Source organism: Struthio camelus, chromosome Z, assembly GCF_040807025.1.
Source record: "Struthio camelus isolate bStrCam1 chromosome Z, bStrCam1.hap1, whole genome shotgun sequence".
In the NCBI taxonomy this organism is placed as follows: domain Eukaryota; kingdom Metazoa; phylum Chordata; class Aves; order Struthioniformes; family Struthionidae; genus Struthio; species Struthio camelus.
The window spans coordinates 85,427,816-85,451,106 of record NC_090982.1 but is presented as its reverse complement, the minus strand read 5'-3'; the positions used below and the strand labels follow the sequence as shown (position 1 = coordinate 85,451,106).

At 47.9% G+C, this 23,291-nt stretch overlaps 1 protein-coding gene across 7 annotated transcripts in view; it reads left to right on the top strand.

Annotated features, from left to right (window-relative positions):
• Positions 1–23,291, top strand: part of ZBTB7C (zinc finger and BTB domain containing 7C) — a 195,235-nt gene that overhangs the window by 50,316 nt on the left and 121,628 nt on the right. The window contains exon 1 of one of the 7 annotated variants that reach the window (XM_068928418.1): positions 17,716–17,852. The exons of the other annotated variants lie outside the window; for them this stretch is intronic. The gene's annotated coding sequence lies outside the window, so the exon portion shown is untranslated. Of the gene's footprint in view, positions 1–17,715; positions 17,853–23,291 lie in introns of those variants that run through there. 7 annotated transcript variants of the gene reach the window in all.

The window sequence follows — 23,291 nt, the reverse complement described above, 5'->3', positions numbered from 1 at the left end:
AGATTCGCTCAGAAGTTGAATTTTGGAAAGACCAGACTATTCATAAACTTAAGTTGAATTTGGCAACTAAATACGTTGAAAACCCCCAGGGGGAATTAATTTATTTTTAATGTCCAGGCATTTCATTTGAAATGTCAAAATGAAATGTGTCATTTTGGAAATGCCAAAACATTTCTTTTTGACATCTTCTCAATGAAGCTTTTCAACTTTTTGTTTTGAAATGGCCATTTTCAGTTAGAAGGAAGAAAGGTTAAACAAGATGATTAAATGACTTGAAAGAAGACATTTCATTTTAATTTAAACAAAACGTTGAGGGAAGGCAAATTTTCATTTTTGCATCTAGCTGGACCCCTTTCCCTTCCCCCAAATCTGTTCCTAATTGACCCAAGCCATTTTTCTCCTACTTTTTAGCACAAATAAAAAATTCCACTGAATTAAAAAACTCACTCTTCACCTCATTCCAGTTCCTAGGGGACCCTAGTTTGGAAATGCTGAAAACCGCTGATTTACAACCCAAGAGGGAACATATAGAACAGCCCTTTAACACGCGAAGGTCCCAAAAGTACGATTTCGTGCCAGGGCATTGGGGCTACCAGCACGTGGAGTGGCACCTCTGTGAGTTACAGATGATAGACTCGACCGTGTGAGTAATAAGTGCAAGGTGAAAAACGACGAGCAGCGCGGGAAGCCTGCTCCCACATTAATGAGATGTGCTACTCCCACTTAGTAGCGGGGCAAGGTCAGGTATGAAACATGTAGCTGATCCTCTCGCGCATACCAAGAGCTGCACTGAAGCCCAAACGGTGGCGGAGATGCCTCTTCCCTCCCTCCCGTCTCCTCCTCCCAGCCCGCTGTGGAGGGGAAGGGGCTGGAAGGGACGTGGCGTCAGACAGACAGACGGCGGCTGAATACGGAAGCCGGTGCCCGGCGCCTCACTTCCCTGACCCTCCGGTGCGATTGCTGCTCGCGCTTCGCACGTGCCGCGCCGCGGAGGGAGAGCTGCGTGCGTCCCTTCGGCACCGGGGCGAGTCCGTTTTGCTTCAGCCCTGCTCGCGCTGAGAATGGCGTCGAGCCATCCGCTTTCGAGCGCTCTCTTTGCAGGCAAAAATGCTTGCTCGTTCCTTAGTGGTTTTTTGGGTAAAGGATTCATCACGCCGCCTGCGAGAGCCCTGAGAGCGGCACCGTAAAAGTAAGAGAGGCGCGAGGCTTAATTGATCTTGAAGATCAGCCCCCAGCTCGTTCCCGTCAGTTCGATTCCTGGCACTTTTGTCCAGCATCATCTCACACGCCTCAGCTAAGTGATGGGTTGGGCCTAGCTTCTCTTGGCTTGCCTTCCCCTGTGAACTAGGGACTAGAAAGTTTTCTCGTTTCATCTTTGCTATTTGGCCGAACTTTGGTTTCTTCCCCTCAGTTAGAGGAATCAGTAAAAAAAAAAAAAAAAAAAACAAGTTTCTCACCTGAGTGAGCCCCTACTAATTTGATTTTGGATTCTCTTGGAAACCATGGTGCCCCTCTGGGAGACTGTGTAATATTCAATAGGAAGGAAAGAGATGAGATCCAAAAAAAATCTTAAGAGAGTTGTACAGGAATGACTCTGAAAACCCTGCTGAATTTCAAAACCAGAGCATGAAATCCTTTGCGCTCTTTTTTTTTTTTTTCCCCCTCTTTAAACCATCCTTTGGCATCCCGTGGCAGGGATGCAATTCTCCATCCTGTTATCAGTCGCTCCTGCAAGGCAGAGAGGAGATTGTGCTCGCTGAAATACTAGAGGGCTTTTTGCCAGGGCTAGCAGCAGCTTGGGCATTAGCAAATGGAGGGGCGGAGGACATCAGAGCACAAGGGTAGACACGTTCACTTCCTTTACCTTAATTAGCGGACAAAGCTTCAAAACGTGTCCCAAAAGCAAGTCAGAGGAGGTTGGCATCTCAGGAGGTGAGCTAGCCCCAGCGAATCCCTGGAGAATCGCAGTGCCCACCGGCAACTCGGAGCTGTCAACGCTGCGGCATGCGAGATGGAGGTCGGAAACCTCCAGATGAGCGTTTTGCACAGCGTGGGTCTGCAGCTGTCATCCAAAGCGGAGGCTTGGGAATAGCCGTGTGCCTGGTGATGGCAACATCCCCATGGCTTTTGTTTCTCTAATTGCTAACAGCTGGACATTGCTGCTTGTGACACAGCCCTGCGGTGGTTGGGAGCCGGGGGAGAACAGGGCTGTGCTACCTAAGGGACAGCTCTGCAAGGATTGTGCTTTGGGGTCACAGCATTAGTCTCCTTTACCTCTGCTGTCTCATCTGTCCGTCTGAACGGGAGGAGAGCTTTAGCGTCAGCGTCCAGGGGAGCAGAGACAGACGTTTGTCGGGTGCTTCTGAACATCCCATCTGCTGAGCGTTATGAAAGTGTAACTTGTCACTTGCCACAAGGCTTTGAGCAGGTGCTGGAAAGGTACTGCCTGCACTTCTCTGCGAGATCTCAGCCACAGTGGGACGTCCGTGCTGTCCCCTACTTAAATAAGCAAATGGGGCCAAACCCAAATCTAAATGTGAAGCCAGGACGCTTGAGTTTGTCTTTTCAGCTAGCACAAACCGCAGATTTTTTTCAAGCTCGTTTAACAGCGAGGCTGAGGTAGGGAAACATCACCAAACGTTTGTTTGGCTACACGTTGGCATAGCAGGGTTTTCAGATGGTTGCCCATATGTGGGGAAACGTGCTTTCTGTTACTTATCCTCAAAAAGAGGTTTACAGTAGACAGCTGTCTGAAAAAGGCGACTTGGAGCTCTCCATGCTGCAGGACCCAACGCAAAATCCGTTCTAGGCAGTGAAAAGTCTTTCACTTGCATTAGCAAACTTTGAATGCAGCCTAGAAGTGATCCAGGAAGCTGATGGTCAAAATATGCCCACTCTTCGCAGAAGTTCTTCTTTCGCTTTAGTTGGCAGGGCCCTAATCCTGCAAACGCGCTGAACTGTCACTTTGAGGTTGACTGGGCTTTTTTGCGCTGTGCCCCAGTATGTGCTCAAATGCGTGCTAGCTCAGAGTTTGTGGTTGCAGGTGGAGATGTGACACTCTCAAGTACCATCTGATGGAGCCTGGTCGCACACAACCTCCTCCAGTGCCCCCGTGGGCAGGACCTTGTTGTCACGCAGAGCACTCACGCACGTGCTGCACTCCACAGTGGGGCATGGCTCATACCTATAGGCCTGGACATATGCAAAGCCCTCTGCTGAATCCGTGCCTAAGGAGAGGTTAGAGCTTTCCCCACAATATTCAGAAGGCTCTATAGGTCTTGCGACCTGGGTCTTATTTATGCTTTCCAAACATAGCAGTACAGTGTTTGCGCTGAAGGAGTGCTAGCTTGTCTGGCTGAAAAAAACTCAAGCCAATGTCTATTTAGGGTGCCTGTGATTTTTCTTTATATAGTGCAAATGGTGAGTGCCTGTGTTACCGTACAACGCGGAAAGGGAAACGCTACCAAGGGTTGACTCTTTCTTCATGTGGGCATGGCAGGGTTTTCAGAGGTCTGTGGCGAGCTATGCTTTCGGTTACTGTAAATGTCTGCAGTCAAAGCAGGTGCTTTGAATTTCTCTGGTGCCCTAACGTAAACAGGCCCTGATAAAACCTTGGGTAGAGCCAGGGGTAAGGCTTTGGCTCACACCCTTTGTTTGTGGCAGGCTTTTGTTATCTTTTGAGATGAAAGGTGCTCCAGAAATGTAAACCGCTGATGAGCCATACTCCTTTTAATGTAAAATAGTAACAATAAATACTATCTTGCAGTTCCATTCATCCCTGCAGGTCACAAAGCACTCCATAAATTGCACTTCAGCCTTTCACATTCCAGCTGTTGAGCGTACCAAGATACGGTGGCGTGTGGGAATAGAAGAAATACTATCTTTGGGGCCAATGCTTATATTACCCACAGGTTAACGTGAGTGTTTCATATTTCCCTTCACTCCCCCTTTAACTAGTCTCTGATTTGCATTGATCTGGAGGTCGAGTCCAGCCTACAGCAGCTTATGCCTTTATTTTTCTTGGTCTCAGCCAGTCCTCAATGAGCTGGCTGATACGGAGGCCATCTCACTCATATCCCTCTGGCCAGGGCAGAGCTGCGGAGCTGGGTCATGTTTTCTGCCATCCTTTGTCCTGCCACAGTCTCACGGTCCTTTCCTATAAGCAGAGCAAGCGTCTATAAAACAGCATCTGGCCAGATGTGATGCTCCGGTTTCCCTTTGGTAGTAACAGCGGGCTAAATTCCCCTCCCTGCCCTGCTCCGAGCAGGCTGGCTCAGGTTTTTTCTCATAGAGGAGAGTTCTCAGTCACTAAATTGTGTTTCTTTTCTGTCAGTGGCACCTCCTTTCCATCCAGCATCCGGATAAGATGAGTGTTTTGCAAGGCGGGCCGAGTGTGCCTGAGCAGTGATATTTCTCCATGGGGACCTCAGGACTCCGCAGCGCCGCACAGCCACCAGCTCGCTGCTTGCCCTTCCCTCCTCATCCTCGCACAGGAAGCTTTTGGCCAAGGAGAGAACGTGAGCCGGTGGGTCGGATGCTGCCTTGGCCCATACGCAGCAGCTTAATTTCCCCAAGAGGAATTTATTTTGCAGTTTCTTTAGCAGTCAAACAAACAGACAAACAAGATCCTTAGCATCAAGCCTTCCGTGTTTTTTCCCGTGCTCCTCTGAGCCTCCCTGTAAAAGGCAGGGCAGAAAGGGCTCTGAAAGGGAAGGCATAAAGACGGAGTTCAGGTTCAGCTGTAAATTGGCCTCTGCGCTCCGTTTTGCTGGTGCTCAGCCAGGAGCGATATCCAAATTCATAACGGGCCTCCGTGGGCTGGCAGGAACCCAGAGGAGCACAACCTCCATTTGGAAGGACCGATCTGGCGGCGCCAGTTATTTTAAAGCAGGCGAGTGGAAGAGCCTACAGAGATAAACACTCAGGTAATCGCACGGGTCCAAACTGTGCACCACCTTATGTCATCAAAGCAATTTGAAAATCAATTTGATGTCTGACAGGGAGGCAGCGTGGCTCTCCCAGGAGCGGAGTGACACGCTGGCTCCGTTTGGCACTCATTAGCATTCAGGTGGCAGCGCCCTGCATAAGCCAGAGGCTGGTGCTGCTTTTTCTGGGAAAGCCATTAGAAAAAATAAATTAAAGGAGGGGGGGAAATAAAATAAAGCATTAACGGTAATTTCCTCTCGTTAAAAGTAACAGTAGTGCAGACCACAGCCCCAGCGCCAGTTGCTAACCTGGGTGGCTTCTGGTTGGGTTTCCGAGACAGTGAAGCAGTGCGCTTACCGCAGAAGTGAAGTGATGATCAAATAAGAAAGCAAATGAGGCTCCCCCCTCACTTTTAACAAAGGCAGGAACGGGGCCAGTGGCAGAGTGCTTTAGTCGAGCAGTTAGAAGATTTGAGGTCAAAGCCTGGCATGGCTATTGATGAATTTCAGGGTGATGGAAGAAGAGTAAGAGACGTTATGAGCGGGCTGCAGGGACTGAAACATGAAGCAAGATTAAAAGGACTTAAGTACCTGGAGGTACTGTGGCTACGCGACAGCAAGGCAGACCGTAATTACAGTCCTCGTACGCTGTCGCCTGGAGAGAGACAGAGTAAGGCAGAGGGAAGGGGCAAAATGGAGGAAGTGAAAACGCGAGCTGAATTTCGGACTGTTCTCTCGGGATGCCGAGATCGGTCGGGCTGTGCGGTGCGTCAACCGCTAGCGCTTTGTTGGTCGTCTCCTCTTGCGTTTGTCCATTTTATGCCGCCTCGTTTCCTGTATAGACCCAAATCTGTAGTGAAGGGCTGGATTCTGCTCGCCGAGTGATCCTGCTTCAGGTGATCTCCAGTGCCTGCTACGCAGTGCTGCGAAGCAGCATCACCGGCCTCAGGTTCAAAGCTCAAAGGAGCAAATCCTTTGAAAATCTGGTCTGCCCGCTGTAGCTCATACCGTGCAGGGCTTACCAGTAGCGTGTTGGTGTATCGCTGGCTCAGGGACTGTAGCAGCACGTAGGCGAAATCTCTGCTGGGAATAGTTTGGTGTCAGGCTCACGTTGCAGCCTTCCTTTCAGTGGTTTCACTTACTGGCTCTCTCTTGTCAATGAGACCGCCCGTTTTCATGAGGACTTTACAACCTCATAACTTGCTATCACCACACCTGCCCTTGAAACTAGAGCGGAAATGATGGCCCGGGCAGGTGACATACTGAAAGATACAGATGCGCAGACTTAGGTGTATTTTGTAAACCTTGTTTCCTTAGGAAGTCAAACTCAAAATAAGTCCCTAACGACTGGGACCGCAAAATTATCCTTACGGATCTGAGCGTAGCAGCATCCTCCTGAGTCTGCAGGCAGCCTGAGATAGTAAAAGAAAGTGGGAACTCTCCTGCCGTTTAGCGAACTTCTAGGGGAGTTCAGCTCTGTGAATTTCCCTTGGTTGCCAAGACTAATTTTTTTTTTCTTTTTGCTGTTGATTGTTTTAGTGACTGGCATGGCAGCTGGAGTGGGTTGGAAGTTAAGTCTCCAAAAGCCTGTCAGTATCATGCATTTCCCTGTTTGCATTGGATCATACCATTTTTAGCCTGGCTTCCAAGGAAACAAGTCTGATAGTTGTGTTTTCCACTGTCCGTATTCTCTCTCTCTAGCAATTAATTCTTGAACAGTGCAGCCGCCAAGAGTCAAACCTGGCAGAGGAGTAGCAGTCTCAAGGATCTGAAGTTCCTACGTTTCTTGAAAATAAGTGTCTTGGTAGAGAGATCCTATTAATGACTTCACCAAGGAAACACCTGCAGTGTTATTAGACACCCGTGAATCTACATAGCGGCGAGCCATTAGATGAGCCCTAGCATGTGGGAGAACCATTCGCCAGAGTGTGAGCCTTATGGGACAGCAAAAAGCGTGCAGTGCTCCCAGTTCAGCAATGGAGACACCGCTTGGAGCTGGTGGAGACAGTGCAGAGAGCTGTAGGTGTTCAGCACGCTGAAAGCTTGCCCCTTGGCTGCTGCCCGCCTGCAGAGGCTCCTTCGATGGGTGGATATTTTTAACAAATTAGTCCTACGGGGTGCCTGCGGTGTCTGTACAGCCAGACACTTCTGGGATAAATCCTGGGCCTAATTCAGAGCTGTCTGGCATCTCATACAGTCATTCAGATTCTGCAGAGCGGGGACACAAAGCAGCCGGTCTGATGTTTCATTGCAAGGCAATAAGGGATTCAACCTTTTGCCTGCGTCTGATCCAGGCAGACGTGAGTCTTGAATCAGATAAAACAAAGTTGTTAGTTCATTAGACATGATTAAGGGCTGTTTGGGTTAATGGAAAAGTTGAGTAAAGCATACTTGTTCCTGCATAACGAGCACACGGAGGGGCTGTGGAGGTAATCAGAGGTGATGTGTGTGAGGTGTTACTTGTGTGCTTATAGGGTTTAAGGGACTAGATAGGCCAGTGTCACTTTGCCCAAGAGAGAAGGGGATAAAAATAAAACTCACAAGCTTTGGCTTTGAGGATATGCCCGGTCTCACGTTAGGGCTCTAAATACCAGAACAGCCACAGCGGAGGGCTGACCTGGTAGAGCCCCTGCTTTGGATTCAAATGTGTTCCAAGATTTTTTTATAGCTTTACTTTATATTAGTAGGTTTTAAGCCAGATGAGATACTGTCAGTTCACAGTACTCTCACTGCATGCCAGTCAGGGCTCATCTGTCCTCCCACAGCTGGCAGGAGACGCATCTAAAAATGGAGCGGGCGCAAGTAGCATCCACGCGTCTCTGCGCTGGGGCTCCGAAACCAACTGCAAATCCATTCAGTTGTGCTGATGTGAGTACCGGCCAAGCTGAATGTCTCCAGGTGCTAAAGCGCAAGTCAGGCAGTATTGCAGAGCGCCTCCACGTTTGGCCTGCATGACCCCTTCCCAGAAATGATTTCTCATCACCTTCTCAAGTGATGCCAAGCAAAATAAACATTAGGGGCAGCGCCATTTTCATGCTGCACTTGCTGTTTGCCCAAGGGCTGCGCCCACTTTCTCTCTTCCGCGTTCACAGCACGTCGGGGTTGTGCTCAGGGCCAAACCTAGGGTGGGATTCGAGGGTGGGCAGCCTGCCGGTCGCACAACAAAGCCTCAGAAAGGGTGTTGCCTCCTTTCCGCATCCTCCTCCATAACCACTTGATCTGGTTGCATGGTAACACAGCGATCGTGCACATTTTACCTCCCTGCCTTCCTCTCTTTTAACCCCTGGTCACTGCAACTGGCCTCATTTAGGTGTTTAGGCCGGTAGCCCAGATCACATCAGCGGATGATGTTTATCTGCTTCACTGTTTTCTTACCTACTTGGGAAAGAGACAGAGAAGGGAAAAAGATCAGAAATGGGCAGTGATTTCCAGTGTGACTACGCAGATCCCTGCTTATTTATCAAGATAAGAGGGAATGGCGAGGGAAAGAGAGTGAAAATCCTGAGTTAGAGTCTGTGTAATACTTTCCATATCGCAAGCAAGGAGTTAAGTATTGAGTTTAATAAGTGCTATATTGACACAGAAAGATGTACTGGATGCAGAAGCAAACTGACCGTGAGATGAAATACAAATTTTATGCATCATCTCTCTTCCTTTCTCCGTCTTTTACACCTAAAGTACACATCACTGTTTTCTGGAGAGGTCTGATCTGGGCGCTCAGAGCATTTCTATGACTGTTCTTGCTGTTTTCATGGGAGTAAGTGATTTATGTGCAGCTTTGCAGATTTGGGCCTTTAGATAATATCTAGCTGCACACCCACGCATGCTGCCGCAGCAACATCCTATAACCCCTGAGTAGCAAAATATTTCCTTTTCATTGCAGCAGCAAAGCTGGAATTTCTAAGAGGTCTAATGGTCTGAAGTGCGTAACTCCCACCCAGGTAAAGGAGAGCTGGGTGTGTTATTCTTTCTGAGACCCGTTTTGAAAACTCCTGGCTTTCAGACTAATCATACTAATCACAGAGGTAACTGGGGGGCAGGAGGCAGCTGGCTCTGGGGCTTCATGCTCTTCAGCAAACAGGTCCCTCATGGTTCGGGGTGCTGTGACACTACTGTTTGGATATCAGAGCTTAAGATTTGCTAGCAGCAGAATTTAACCCCAGAGTGTTATATCACTCTTGATCATGCTGGAGGAAGTGACATGTAAATAACAAGCAGGGATCCTTCAAAGTGTTTTTAAAGCTGAGGGGGAGAAGGGAGGAATAAAATAAAAATAAAAGACTGTTTTGTCCCCTAATCAGCAAAGCAGCATTAATGAAATTCTAGAGAGGGCAGAGGGAGGGCAAGCCAGCACAGTCAGCAAAGACGAATCTGGATGAGTGTAACATTTAAAAAAAAGAGAAAGCTGGAGACATTGCCCTGCCCTGTGCCATGCCAAGCATTGCAATTTAAGATTGCAGTGGCCTAGTTAGGAGAGCAAACGTCTGCGTGCGTGCGCGCACACCCTCATTGCAGCGAAATCTGTCCGTTGTCTGGCAAGAGGGCGGTCACCCTCAGAAAGGTCAGTTGGCACCCGGGAGAGGGAAGGGATGCACTTTCACATCGCTTCAGTGAAACTTGGGACCACCCTCAGTCACCCAAAGGGGATGCACAGTGGGGATCAGGGGAAATCCATGTGGTGAAAAGGGGGCAGCTGCTCTGCCACGGTGCATTTGCTTTGCCTCGCACAGTTGTGCTGGTGGTGTGTTCTGCTTCTTGGCATCAGGGCACATGCCTTCCATGGCCTGAAACCCTAATTTCTCTGCCTGCTCATCTCCTGAACTGCCTTTTGCCTACCTTTTGGCCTATTTCAGGCTCTCATCTGGCTGTTCTTGCTGTTCCCTCTTCTTGGCTCCCTCCTAGTCCTCATGCTGCCTGGAGCACTGTCCCTTTGCTTCCTCCGACGCCCAAGGCAGCTGTTTATCCCTCCGTGTCTTTTTCTCCCACCCACATGACCAAACCCAGAGCCTGCTCTATTTTGGGAGCTGCTGCAAATGCAGTGGTACTATGGCTTTGCTGTGGCTTGGGCTTGGAGAAGGCAGACTATTTTTTCACTCGAGCATGTGAGAGATCATGGGTGTAAGCCGCAAAATTCAGAGCCAGATGTCCAGAGCCCCAAAGCTTAGGGATGTTTGGATCAAGGGTTTGGGTTTCTGCCTTGAATTTCTGATTCAGGGAAACAATGAGTCCTGGGAGCTCCCCTCCCAGGAAGCCGAGGCTCAGAACTGGAAATGTGCACAATGTCTGAGGAGCACGCTGACTGCCTGGGGCTGTCTTTGCATTTGGACCATTTGTGTTGAATGATGTGTGATCCTGATCCAAGTGGTGAGAGATGCCGTCCCAGTCTGGGCCTGTGTTAGGATTTCCTTGTAAATGTAGAGCTTAGATACCATCCCAGGGGGAATTAAGTGTTCTGGCTTGAGCTTTGCTTTGAGTTTTTGGCTTCCATCAAATTCAAGGCTCAGAGTTAGGCTTGGGAAGAAGGCGATATGCACCAGTATGCGCTAGGCTGTGTGGGCAGAAGCCAGGCTGAGCAAAGACCCTGTAGGAGGAGAAGCTGTTGAGATTTGCGTAGCTGAATCCCTCTTCTCAATGCGCTTTGAATCCCAACTCGTCCAAGTTCTCAGAGTCTTTTTGTTGCAGGGGAAATCTGGGCACTGTTATTCCCTGTCCATGTTTATTCACTGACTCTTCAAACTTTATTGTTAGTGGAAGATCCAGAAAGGTCCATCTGAAATCTTTCATCTGGTCTCCGTTGAGTCTTCTGGCAAAGCAGTAGCCCGTGTACCAGTGGCTGAACGCACGGCGCCGCTCCAGCTCTTAGCTGCTAACTGGAGCCAAGTAGAAATACTAAGCTAGGATTTCCTAGAGCTAGATTGTGGTGGCTTTGCTTCCATATTCAACTTGTATTCAGTTGCTTTGGCCATCAGGTGTTCACCTTCATAAACCCTATAGGAGCAACCCCCCTGCAAAAAAATCTGCTATCATCATGTGCAACATCTGTGAGGCAGACTATAAAGTGAAGGAAGCTTCTTAAAACAAAATTAAAAGGAGCAACCAGAAGGGTAAAATGCAAGTGAAGTGGAGGCTGTTTAAAGGCTTGCTATTAAAAGCTCCAGATAAGCATATTCTACATCTAAAATCTCATTTTCCTCCCAAAAAGCTGACATAATTAAACAGTAAATCAAAGGAAATAATCAGCAGTAAAAGGCATCCTTCCACAATGGAAGTGCTATCCAATTGAGGAAAAACAGGAAAAATACAACCATGATATATAAAAATGGCAAGTTAAATGTAAAACCTTAATATCACCAAAAAATTTTGAGGGATGGTTTGCTAAAGGTGTAAAAGCCACTAAGAAAATGTTTTCAAACATATCAGAAGCAGGAAGCCTGCCACGAAATCTGTAGATGGCAGGTGGAAAAGGAGTACTGAAGAAAGACAAGGCTTTTGCAGAAGTGTATTATTTCCGACATTTCATTGCACTGTAGCTTCGGAAACGTCTACCACCTGGGCCTGCCTTTGTGGAGAGCAAGCAAAACAAAGTATCTTAAATATAAATTTTAGCAGACGATGTCCTAAAATGAATCAGTGTAAGGAAGAGTAACAGACAACAAGGATGAGACAGAATTTATGCAGAGCTTTAAAGAAATGCAAATGTAAATTTTTCCAGCGACTACTTTGCTACATAAACAGGCACGGGAACAGGAGTGAAAAGTGGCAAATGTGATCCTGATTTTTAGAAAGGACTGTTAGTGGGATCTGGAGGTGTTAATTTTACTTTCATACCAGAAAACTTTGTTGAAACCCAAGAGTTAGAATTCATGGACAGATGAATAAATATGATATACTGAGGAAGAGTCAACCTGGGTTGACTTCCCAGAGTGAAGTCATTCTTTATTAATGTATTCGATTTCTTTAAAGAAGACAGGAATATGGATAAACATGACCTGGTCAATATAGTGTCCGTAAATATCCAAAAAATTTTCGTAGTGTCCCTTGCCAAAGATTCTTGAAGGAGTTAAACTGCCATAGACTAAGATTTTCTTGTGGACTAATAATATCTTAAAAGATAGAAAACAAAGGGAAGCAAGAAACGTTCATTTTTCACCATGGCTTCCCATGGCATCCCACAGGGATGCTTGCTAGTGCCCGAGCTATTCGACAACTTCCTAAATGATCTAGAAACTGGTGAACGGGGAGGTGGCAACATTTGCTGACTTTACAGAATTATTTCGGATAGTCAGAACTACAAAGAGGTACAGAAAGATCTCGTGATACTGCATGACTGAGTGACGAAATGGTACGTGAAGTTCAAGTCTGTTGATTACAACAAAGCAATGTACTTGAGGAGATAATCCCTGACGGCTCACGCACTGTGACAGGCTTGCAACTAGCTGGTACCGCTTGGCAATGAAATCGCAGAATCACTACAGATAGCTCTTTGAAACGTAGGAACAAATCTCAGCCGCTGTCGGGAAGGCGAATGGAAAGTTAAGAATTCTTAGGAAAAAGGCTGAGAAGAAAAGAAAGAACATTAGACACATTGTCAAGCTTCCTGGTGCAGCAACATCTGGAGCAGCATGCACCCAAACTCAGAAGGCGTGACAGAGGTAGAGAGGAGAATGGAACAACTTCTGTAGGGAGAGAGGTTAAACGGATGAGGCCCCTCAGGGCTGGAAAAAGCTTGTCTGAAAAGCGTTTGTGTAGACAGAAATATAAAATCATGAATGGTGTGGCGAAGGAGAATAGGGAATGGTTATTCACTGTCTCTTTTATAACACAAAAATGAATGGCCATGAAATGAAATTATTTGGCAGCAGGTTTAAAGCAAACAAAAGGAAATAGTTTTTCGCATAGTGCATAATTAAATTGGGGCACTCATTGGCACAGAATGTTTTGGAGGCCAAAGCTATAAAAGGGTTCAAAAAGCAATTAGACAAATTCAAGGCTCACAGAGAACTGCTGGTTTGGGAATCTCTCACATGCAGATTGTCAGAAGCTGGGAGGTTAAATGGGAGGGGAGCATCTCTGTATGCTTGTGCCTTTCTATACGCTTCTCCTGCATGTCTAATCTCAGCCGCTGTTAAAAACAAGATGTGGAGCTAGATGGTCCCTTTTTGTATGTGTATCTTCTCATGGCGCAGACCTAAGCTAAATCTTATAGTCCCACCTGGATTGCCCATCTTTGACACGATTTCCTGCAGTTGGGCTCGTTCCTTCAGGTGGTCCCTTGCAGTCCCATGTTTCTGTAACCCTTGCAGTTATTGCTAAGGCTGTGCTCTGCGGCCTGTAGTCAGTAGCCCTGGAGGATGCCTCCCTTGTAATTCATCTCGCCAGGTGGGAATTTGAAATCAAAAGCAGATACTGAACTCTGCATATGGCAGTACACTGCTCCCCAAGCCAGACTTGTGGATTCCTTCAGAGGCTTAGGAGGCCAGCTCTGAGCCGTGCTTACATCACGTATAGCTATTTCCAGTCTTCTGTCCAGCTTTTTGACCTACCCATTGGTAAGAGCTTTGCTACTCAGCTCCTCTTATTTCTTCTGCTGAAGAGCGTAGCACACGTGCACTAGGAGAAGGAAGGACTGGCCAACGTGTGGCCGTCTGAGCCGTGAATAAAAACACCACTTTGTGCTGCAATCCTATTTGCTGGTCTCTGGTACTCAGTGCTAAATGGCCTTGTCTTTCTGCAAGCTGGAGGCCAGCAAGGGGTTTGGCCTTAACAGAGGAAGGTATTTCTGAGGGTATTGGCCATTGTTCTAATGCTTTCATTTTTGTGTTATAAACAAACAAACAAAAAAAAGCAGCGAGTAGCATTATGCCAATGTGAATTTACCATTCCGTTCACTGGAAGCAGAATTAGCTCAACGCTGGCCGTATTTGAAGCTCCTGCCAGCCTCAATGGACCTCGTTCAGTATCTACTTTGTTTCAACAATTAGCAGTAAGACAGAGCATCTGGCATGCAAATTGTATGCTAGGACAAATGCCCAAAGTGAGGTCCTGCACTGGCAAGCAACAGTTCAAAACAAACAAACAGAATATCTCTTTCAGTCAAAAGATCTGCTTCTGGGTCGTCTCCAAATGCCTGTACATTGACACAATACGTTTTTTTTTCTCATGATATCCCTCCAGGGTTGGCCTGTGTAACAAGATGAGCCACTTTGCTGTTGCTCTGCCGTTGATCTCTAACTTCTAATTAGGTCCTGTGTAGCTATCTAACATCACAGAATCACAGAATCGTTTAGGTTGGAAGGGACCTCTGGAGATCATCTAGTCCAACCTCCCTGCTCCGGCAGGGTCCTCTAGAGCATATTTCCCAGGATTGTGTCCAGGCGGATTTTGAATATCTCCAGGGAAGGAGACTCCACCACCTCTCTGGGCAACCTGTGCCAGTGCTCAGTCACCCTCACAGGAAAGAAGTTTTTCCTCATGTTCAGACAGAACTTCCTGGGTTTCAGTTTGTGCCCGTTGCCTCTTGTCCTGTTGCTGGGCACCACGGAGAAGAGGCTGGCCTCATCCTCTTGACACTCCCCCTTCAGATACTTGTACACGTTGATGAGATCCCCTCTCAATCTTCTCTTCTCCAGGCTGAACAGGCCCAGCTCTTGCAGTCTTTCTTCATAGGAGAGATGCTCCAGCCCTCTAATCATCTTGGTAGCCCTCCGCTGGACTCTCTCCAGGAGTGCCATGTCTCTCTTGTACTGGGGAGCCCAGAACTGGACACAGTACTCCAGGGGAGGCCTCCCCAGGGCTGAGGAGAGGGGCAGGATCACCTCCCTCGACCTGCTGGCAACACTCTGCCTAATGCACCCTAGGATCCCATTGGCCTTCTTGGCCACAAGGGCACACTGCTGGCTCATGTTTAACTTGTTGTCCACCAGCACTCCCAGGTCCTTCTCGGCAGAGCTACTTTCCAACAGGTCAGTCCCCAGCCTGTACTGGTGCATGGGATTATTTCTGCCTAGGTGCAGGACCTTGCACTTGCCTTTGTTGAACTTCATGAGGTTCCTCTCCGCCCACCTCTCCAGCCTGTCCAGGTCCCTCTGAATGGCAGCACAGTCTTCTGGTGTGTCAGCCACTCCCCCCAGTTTAGGATCATCAGCAAACTTGCTGAGGGTGCACTCTGTCCCTTCCTCCAGGTCATTGATGAATACGTTGAACAAGACTGGACCCAGGACTGACCCCTGGGGGACACCGCTAGCTACAGGCCTCCAACTAGACTCTGCGCCATTCACCACAACCCTCTGAGCTCGGCCATCCAGCCAGTTCTCAAGCCACCTCACCGTCCACTCATCTAGCCCACACTTCCTGAGCTTACCTAGGAGGATGTGATGGGAGACAGTGTCAAAAGCCTTGCTGAAGTCCAGAAAGACAACATCCACTGCTCTGCCCTCATCTACCCAGCCAGTCATTCTGTCATAGAAGGCTATCAGATTGGTCAAGCATGATTTCCCTTTGGTGAATCCATGCTGACTACTCCTGATAACATACCACGTCTTCACTGTCCCTGCAGCATGGTCTAACTTGCTCTAAAGCCAAACTTGCTCATCCTCCAGCCTTGTGCTAAGAACCTCTCGCAAACAGCTCTGGAGCACTTTGGAGGGGAAGGGCATGGGTGCTAGACCTCCCTGGTGTTCTCTGGGCTGAGGCTCCTAGAGCTTGGCTCTTCCTGGAGCTGGGTGGGCAATTTAAGAATGACCAGGCACCGATGTGGAGGCAAAGCACAGTGCTCCTGACGGCTGGTGAGCCCCATGACGGTGCTCCTTCTTTACCTTTGGGTGAATGTTGAGAGCGCTAGACTGTCTATTATAGGGCCTTGTCCAGAAGAAGAGGAGATCCCACATCACCTCTCAGAGCTTAGATTGAAATTGCAGGGTGGAGAGGGAAAATTGCTTTTCACTCATATATACCGACTCGATGCAGAAAAGGATGCTGACGCAGTCAGCAGGGGAAGCCACAGCAGCATTTTGCCTTTCAGCGAGGGACCATCCCATCACCTGGTGAAAGGTGGTAGTCGCAGAGCTGCAGTTGACTTCCCCGGAAAGGCAGTCGTTAGGGGATGACAGGAAGAAGAAATATTTTCCGTGTTTCTTGAAGCGCATCCAAAACATTAGACTTTGGGGCTCAGTGTTCATTGAAGCGTCAGTGCAAGAGAGTGGACCTCTCTGCAAGAAGCAGAGATTGGCTTTCACGAGAGAGTAGGAGGCTTGTTTGATGCTACTAATGGTTTCATTTTTCATTTTCTAAGGCAGGGTTGTGCAAGCTGTGATGTTAGAGCCGGCAGTGATTGCCGCATGGGCCAGGTAACGCTTGTGCTGGGATTCTGGGTGATCAGCCAGGGTGCTGAGGCTGGTTTTATTCCCCTGGGAACTCTGGGACACCTGGGTCCCCTCTCACTTCCCACTCCCAGGCTCAGCTTTTCCAGAGTGTGCCTTGCTCCTCTTTGCCAAAAGGAAGGTTTTGTTATGAAACTCACACTGAGTAGTTGGATGCTGCCCCTCTCAGGTATTTTTACTGCTGAGGGAATGACTGTTTTAATTTAATAAAGAGAAAATGAATGGGTGAATAACAAAACCATGAGGTTCTGCAGGTACTGCTCTAAATGCTAAAAGAATAGACAAGTTATTGATTTCCACTCTTTTCTGGGTTTCAGACACTGTCTTTTGCATTAAATTTAACTGGAAGAGTAAAGGAAAAAGACTGGGAAAGTTGTAATTTCCCATTGAATCCTATAAGATTTTTCCACAAAGCTTGTATGAGTTCACGTGCAAACAGCATCTCTGGTAGTTTGGTGGCTACTTCTACTGTGGCATTAAGCCCTTTTCCCCAAGATATCCCGAGAGATACTCGCATAACCCCGACTTCAAACCCTGCTGTCACCGGGCAGCTGTGCGAGTGGCAGAGTGCAGATGCTAATTTTTATGGGCTGGCCCAGCCTTCTGCTGCCCCTGCACTTTGGCAAAACACGCTGCATATTCAACGCGCTGCAGCTGCCGCAGCATCCGGGCATTTGGCGTTGTATTAAAGCAAGAGTGAGCCGCGCGGCCAGGACGGGGGGCCTTGCACTTAGGACTGGATGAGGGCTCAGGAGGCCACGGTGGCTTGAGGCAGGTTGCGTGGCCTCTCTATAGCTCCTGCTTTCCCTGCTGCTCCGTGTCTGTTTGGACTGGAGATCCCGGCAGGTTGTGCCCCGTGCAGCTGGGCTCCGGTCTCGGCTGCTGCCCAGGCTTGCTCTGCAGGGGCAGGCATCCATAGAAGGAATTTAGAGGCTTCGAGAATGGCAGTCAGTCCTTAAGCGTTTTCTAAGCGTTATGAGGCCTGATTTAAATGCGATGACTATTTTTTCCCCTTTAAAAAACAACCAGATCCTTGAAATTGGGAACTCAGAGCTGGGGAAGACTGTATTTATTTTAACTTTGAGGTAACCTCAGTTGAGCTTGTTGGAATCTCTTGACCTCTCCCAAACCTTCTGAGGTCTGTGGGTAAAAATAAAATAGTGATAACAGCAATCCCTGTGCTCCCACTGAAAGACAGAACTGGGCAAGTAGCAAGAGTTAGTTTTTTTTGATTTTTGTTTTTTTTTTGATCTTGTAGCTTTGACATGATTCATTGAAAATAAATGTGCTACAACTTTAAGGATTTGTCTGCAGCTAAATATAAGGGTGTGCTGGCTCCACCCTGCCGCTCTGGTAGGGATACAGGCATTTATTTTCTCGGGTGGGTTTTGTCTTCTTTTTTTTCCCTTCTGCTTTTTTGTTGAATCTCAGCCATGAAATAACCAAAGGTTTAACAGAGCGGCCTTGGAGCATGAAGGAGAGATACCTATTAACATGTCATTTTTCCCCATGGAAAGTTACCTAACAGGATCCAAATTTCACCTTTCCTGTAAGTAACCATGGGCTCTTCTCTGATGGGGAGATGATAGGAGGGATCATGGTGAAGGGCTTAGGAGAGTAAGTTGCTATCGTAAGCTCTCTTTTATGAGACCCCAGCCTGGTTATTTTTGTGCCAACAGCAGGTAAAGGCACAAACAGCTCATCTTTTTAGCCACCCATGAGCTTGTGGATGAACAGGTCTGAGCGAATGGTTCTTTTCTTCCTAAAGATGTTTTAAGTGAGGACTTGTGTGTTGGTAGAGCTCAAAGAGGTGGTATCAGGTTGTATTTTCAATCAGCATGCTGAGTGGTTTAGTCAATCAGATCTTAGTTTAGTCTCAAACTTTGTTTTTGAAAGAGAAGGTGGTTTCATCTTCATTTTCCATAATCATCTGTTTATTTTATTAGATTTTTTTAAAAACTGAATTTTTCTGATGCATGTCCACCTGTTTTTTATAAGCTGCTGAAGGTCTGTTTGTGCAGAGTAGATTTCTTTCAACAAGCCAAAAGAAACTACAAGACTATATACAAAAAAGGGCAAAAAAACCACATGCTGTGCTATTTTGGTAGTAGCAAATTATGCGTTCTACAAATTACCATTGGTTAAGAACATAATGCGTCTGTCTGTATAACAATGTCCTACTTTCACATCACCACTAATACATTTAAAGTTATGATAATATCCATTGAAATCCGAAGTGTCTCCTCTTTTCTGAGATCTGATTTATTCCTACCAGCAAATGTCACATGTAAGTGTAAGTTTTATGGCTGAATAATTCACACACTGTTAGGCATCTTATTAGGAAGGACTTAGACTTTTTAAAAAACGACTTGAGTTTGTTCCTCAGATATCTAGAAACTATTAATTCCCTAGATTTTCTTTCTTGTTTGCTTACTTGCGTGGTTAGTTTCTTGCTTTTTTTTTGTGCTTTCTCTTGCTTTCTTTTTCTCTTTCTTGCTTATTCTTTCTCTTTTATTCTTTCTTTTTCTGTCTCTCTCTCCCTTTTCTTTCTTTTTTGTTTCTTCTTCTTTTTGCTATTGTGTCTTTTCCTTTTTTCTTTCTTTCTTTCTGTCTTTTTCCTGTCTTTTTTTTTCCCTGTCTTTCTATCTGTCCGATGACGAGCAGGTTAAACTGAGGATTTACTCACTTTTTAATGTTAGCCTCATGAGCGTCAGCTCAGAAATGCCACTCTGAAACATTGATGAGGAAAGTGGGTACTGTAAATATGTTAAGATCTGATTAGATTAGATTACTTGTAAGAATTTCCCCACCTACAATATTATGAGTATATTCAGCATCTGATACTTTACAAACTCTTTTGTCAGCTGTAATAGAAAGTAGTAATTTGCGCTCCATCTCCTTTCATGCTTCAGGAAGAACCCAAAATACACCTGTGTGTATTCCTTCCTCTCTCGTACACGCAGATGCACACACTTATTTATAGTGGCAAGGCAGGTTTATTGTGTTGACACTGTGAACTGCTTTTCAAGCTGCTCTGTATTGAGCAGTTCAAATAGCAGTTTTCTGTATGCACTTTGATTAAGGAGCAGAGGAACATCATGAGGGAACATCTACATAGAGGTCTCAGGAACCCTCTTCAGAAAAACCATCGGTTAAGGACATTATTCATATAGGTAGCTTTAGGCTCATGGAGGCATGTATTGAATTTGCACCTGCAGCAGCTACTCAGCTGACCTGTGAGCTAGAGCCCCAATGAGTGGCACGGTCTCAGCAGCTTGGGCGCTGGCTGGAGGATCAGGAGAGCTGGCTCCTGGCCTGGCCTTGGGGTGGCCGGGAGCATGGCACATCCCCTCTCGGTTGCTCTACTTTCCCCCATTTCTCCACTGTCTCGCCTGGTCAGACTGTAAGCTGTTTGGTGCAAACACTCTCCTGACCCTGTGCTTCAGGAGAACAGTTACCTCGGCCAAAATCTCTGGTTGCCGCTTTAATGTAACAGAGTCACAGTCCTTCAGCGTGGAGCCCATTACCAATTCATGCTGGTGGGGCAAATGCATGCTGAAAAGGCCGCTGCACCTCTAACTACAGCCAGCTTGGCTATAGCGTGTGTCTGTGTGCACGTGCGCCATGAATCCGAGGGGAGCAAGCCCAGCAGGCAGCTTTCTCCTGTCGCATAGGCGCTCTCTGGATGAAAGAAGAGGGTGTCGCTTGCAGCCGTAGCCAGGGGAGGTTGGGAGCCTACTGGCGATGAGGCTCCAGAACAGATGTCGCCTTGTTCCACTTTCACACCGCCCGTAGTTTCCATTCCAGCTTTCCTCTGAGCCACCTTTTTCACAAGCAGGATTGAAGGAGGGAAAGAAAGAGAAAGGCACATCCATGGCGACAGGCATGCAGCAGGCTGGGGAGGCAGGTTTGCTTGCTAAGCCAGGGCATTGCCTTTCACCCTCTCCAGCACGTTGCTGTGGTGGGGTGTCTGCTTGGCATTTCTCCAGCACCTCTGCCCCGTAGCAGGCTGATTCTTCGCCTCTCCCTGGCCTTGTCCCTGCTGACCTCCTGTTCGGCTGTTGTCTGTGCTGCTCTCCTGACTGGAGAGAAAATAGCACTGTGGCCTTGGCCCGTTCTGAATGGATCCAGATATTGCTCTGCTTTTATTAAATGTATTAATGCTGAATTCAGAGGTTTCCTTCTTCTCCTTCTCCTGTTTTCCTTTGATTGCTGGACCTCACTGATAAGGCATTATTTCACATGGCCCTTTCCGACTTGAAACTCATGCACTCAGAGGGTTCCTGGCCATGGTCTTCATATATTACCCCTAAGCCCCAAATTGCAGTGATTGAAGCTGTGCTTTGGAGCTGCCGCTGTGGCCTCTGCGTATCTCTCTGCCTCCTGCAGTTTAGCAGGCTTCTTACAGCTTTAATTCTTCAGGGGCTTATAGAAATGGTTTAAAAATCACGGGTACAGCCGTGGGCGCTGCACTTCACAGGGGTCCTGGGGACCACTCAGGTGATAAGTGCTTTAACAGCCCCCTCCGTTTCATTTGTTCACCTCCATCACAGCCTTTATTGCACATTTGTACTGCAGCAGGACGCAGGGGACAGCTAGGTCAGATACCAGTGTCCAGTTGCTGTACAAATCCAGGATAACTCTCCCTGCTCTGAATACCACAGCCACTGCGTTCAGGGCCGCGTTAGAGCGTTGTCCAACGCCAGAGCTGTCTGCCTGTCCTACTGCAAACAGCCTCCAGCGTGAGGACAGGAGACACCGTGGGGTCTCATTTGCAAGCAGGAGGGTTGGGGCTGAGGAGCTGTGGCTGTATTTTTTTTTTTTTTTTGGTGATGTCTCTTACACAGTCTGCAAAGCTGCCCTGAAGTTGGCAGGTCTGTCATGAGGAATCCTGTCTGCGGAGCGGACTCCTGGGTGCAGCAGAGTTGTTGCCAAGGTCACTCTGCCTTCCTCTTTCAAGTATTTATTGCCAGGATGAGTCCTACTCATCACTACTGCTATGGTGTCTTGGGGCTTTTGGGGGCCAAGCAGGATGGTAGCCCTTGTATCTGCTGGGATATGCACTCAAGGGTGCAAGGAAGGTACAGAGCACCTCTCTCTCCTGAGGTGCTTGCTGAGTGCTCCTTGTGAGGGGAGCCATTTTAAACAGGCTTTTATACACCACAGTAACGCGTGCAGGATCGGCTTGGCTGCATCCTCAGATGCGTGGTAGCTGCTTTGCATGCTGTTTCAGGTCGTAAAACCAAAGCACTTTGACTTGAAAGACAGATTGCCACCACATTGTGCGCAAATCTATCTAAAATAGATGGCTTGCCACTTCACCTCTCTCCATCCCACTCCTGCCCGGCTGAGAACGGCATGGGCACTGCTGCCTTCTCAAGGAGAAGCAGAAAGAAATTGCCTTGCTAGGAAACCAAACAGAGCAGCAGCAATCACACAGCACTCCAGGAGAGTTCCCCGTCAGGCTCCCAGTTCCTGTTTTCTTTCAAGTAATGCAAGAAAGACTAGCATGACAGTGACAGCTCCTTTGTGTGTCCCAGTGCTTATGAAGGACTCCTGGAAATAGTCTGGGTCGATGATTAAGGCTTTAGCTTTAAGACTCTGGAAGATAGGTTTGTTTCATTCTCTGGGGTGCTCAGCACCGTGGCACAGCGCCTGGAGCCCAAGAGCTGCCTACCCAGTGTAATGTGGATTTAAACATCCTGTGGGACATGCAGACACGTAGGGAAGGGGGCCCAGCAAGTGCCTCAGTGTTGTCATGTTGTCAAATGGAGATTCTTCCTTCAGGAGGGGCATCCAAAACGGCCCTTGGGAGCAGTTTCAGATGCCTCTGGCTTAGACTTTTTAGCACTAAACCTCTATTTTACACATTTCTTACTGTGCTCCGTCCTGCATTTCTGGTTTGTTAATTCCCCATCTTTATACCTTCCAACTTTAGCAGTTACATTCCCTGTCACGTACCCCTCTGCAAGGCCCGGTCTGACGTCTGAAAGCTTGGTTAGGAGCCAGAGACAGGGTCCCACATTCAATGCTTGGTCCGCGCCACTCCCCACATTTTTCTCCCTCACCACAGGAGCTCCGTTCCTGGGTCCTCACTATTCAGCTTTGCAGATGGGTGATAAAAATGGGTGCTGTCCTCCTGGCAGGCTCATCAGGCAGGCTGAAGAGAGCAAAAGCCAAGCTGCAGAGATATGGTGGGCACAGCAGTCCCATCAGACAGCATGTATGAGGTGGAGAACAAAGGCAGGGAGGACAGAGAGGAAGAGGAAGAGAGACAGACTGGTTCAGGTCCCAGACCCCAGGTTCCTGGCACACAGGCAGCAGAGGAGGGAACATCAGCGTGTTTGCAGCTGCTGCTGGTACCTGGCAGCGTCTCCTCAAAACAGACCATTCACGACTGCACTGAAGCACAGTAAGCCACTGTGGTCAGTGCACATTTTTGGGGGTCCTGGCTCTGTTTCTGAGCAGCAAACAGCGATGCTTTATTCAGTAACTAAGGAGACGGCAGCAAACATACAGGACCCACCACTAAGGCTACTTATGAGCTGCTTTGGTAGGGCAGCCACAGCAAAGGGAAGGTGCTCTCATGGCCACGCTTTGGTTTGGCAATGGTGTTGCTCAGGGTAGCTAGTTTTCCCAGAAATGAGAGCATGGAGGAGAGATTCCAGCCTGCCACCTCCAATGGCCAGGGCCACTGGGAAGTCTTGCTTGGGCTGGGAAGTTTGTGTGCATAGGCAGCCCACAGGGGATGCCAGGGGCTCCTCTGACTCCTGCTGTCCAAGAGCTTAAACTGACTTCACTTCAGTCCAGCACTGGCAGAAGATACAGCACTGAAAGAGGAAAGAACCCCGAAGGGTCCTGCTGAGCACAGGAGGTGGGTTGCCCAGGGCAGCAGAAAGGTGAGGTGTGTAGATGGGAGATGCCTGTTACTGAAAATGAGCCCCCCATTGAACCCAAATGACTGTGACTAACAGGAGATGGCATTGAC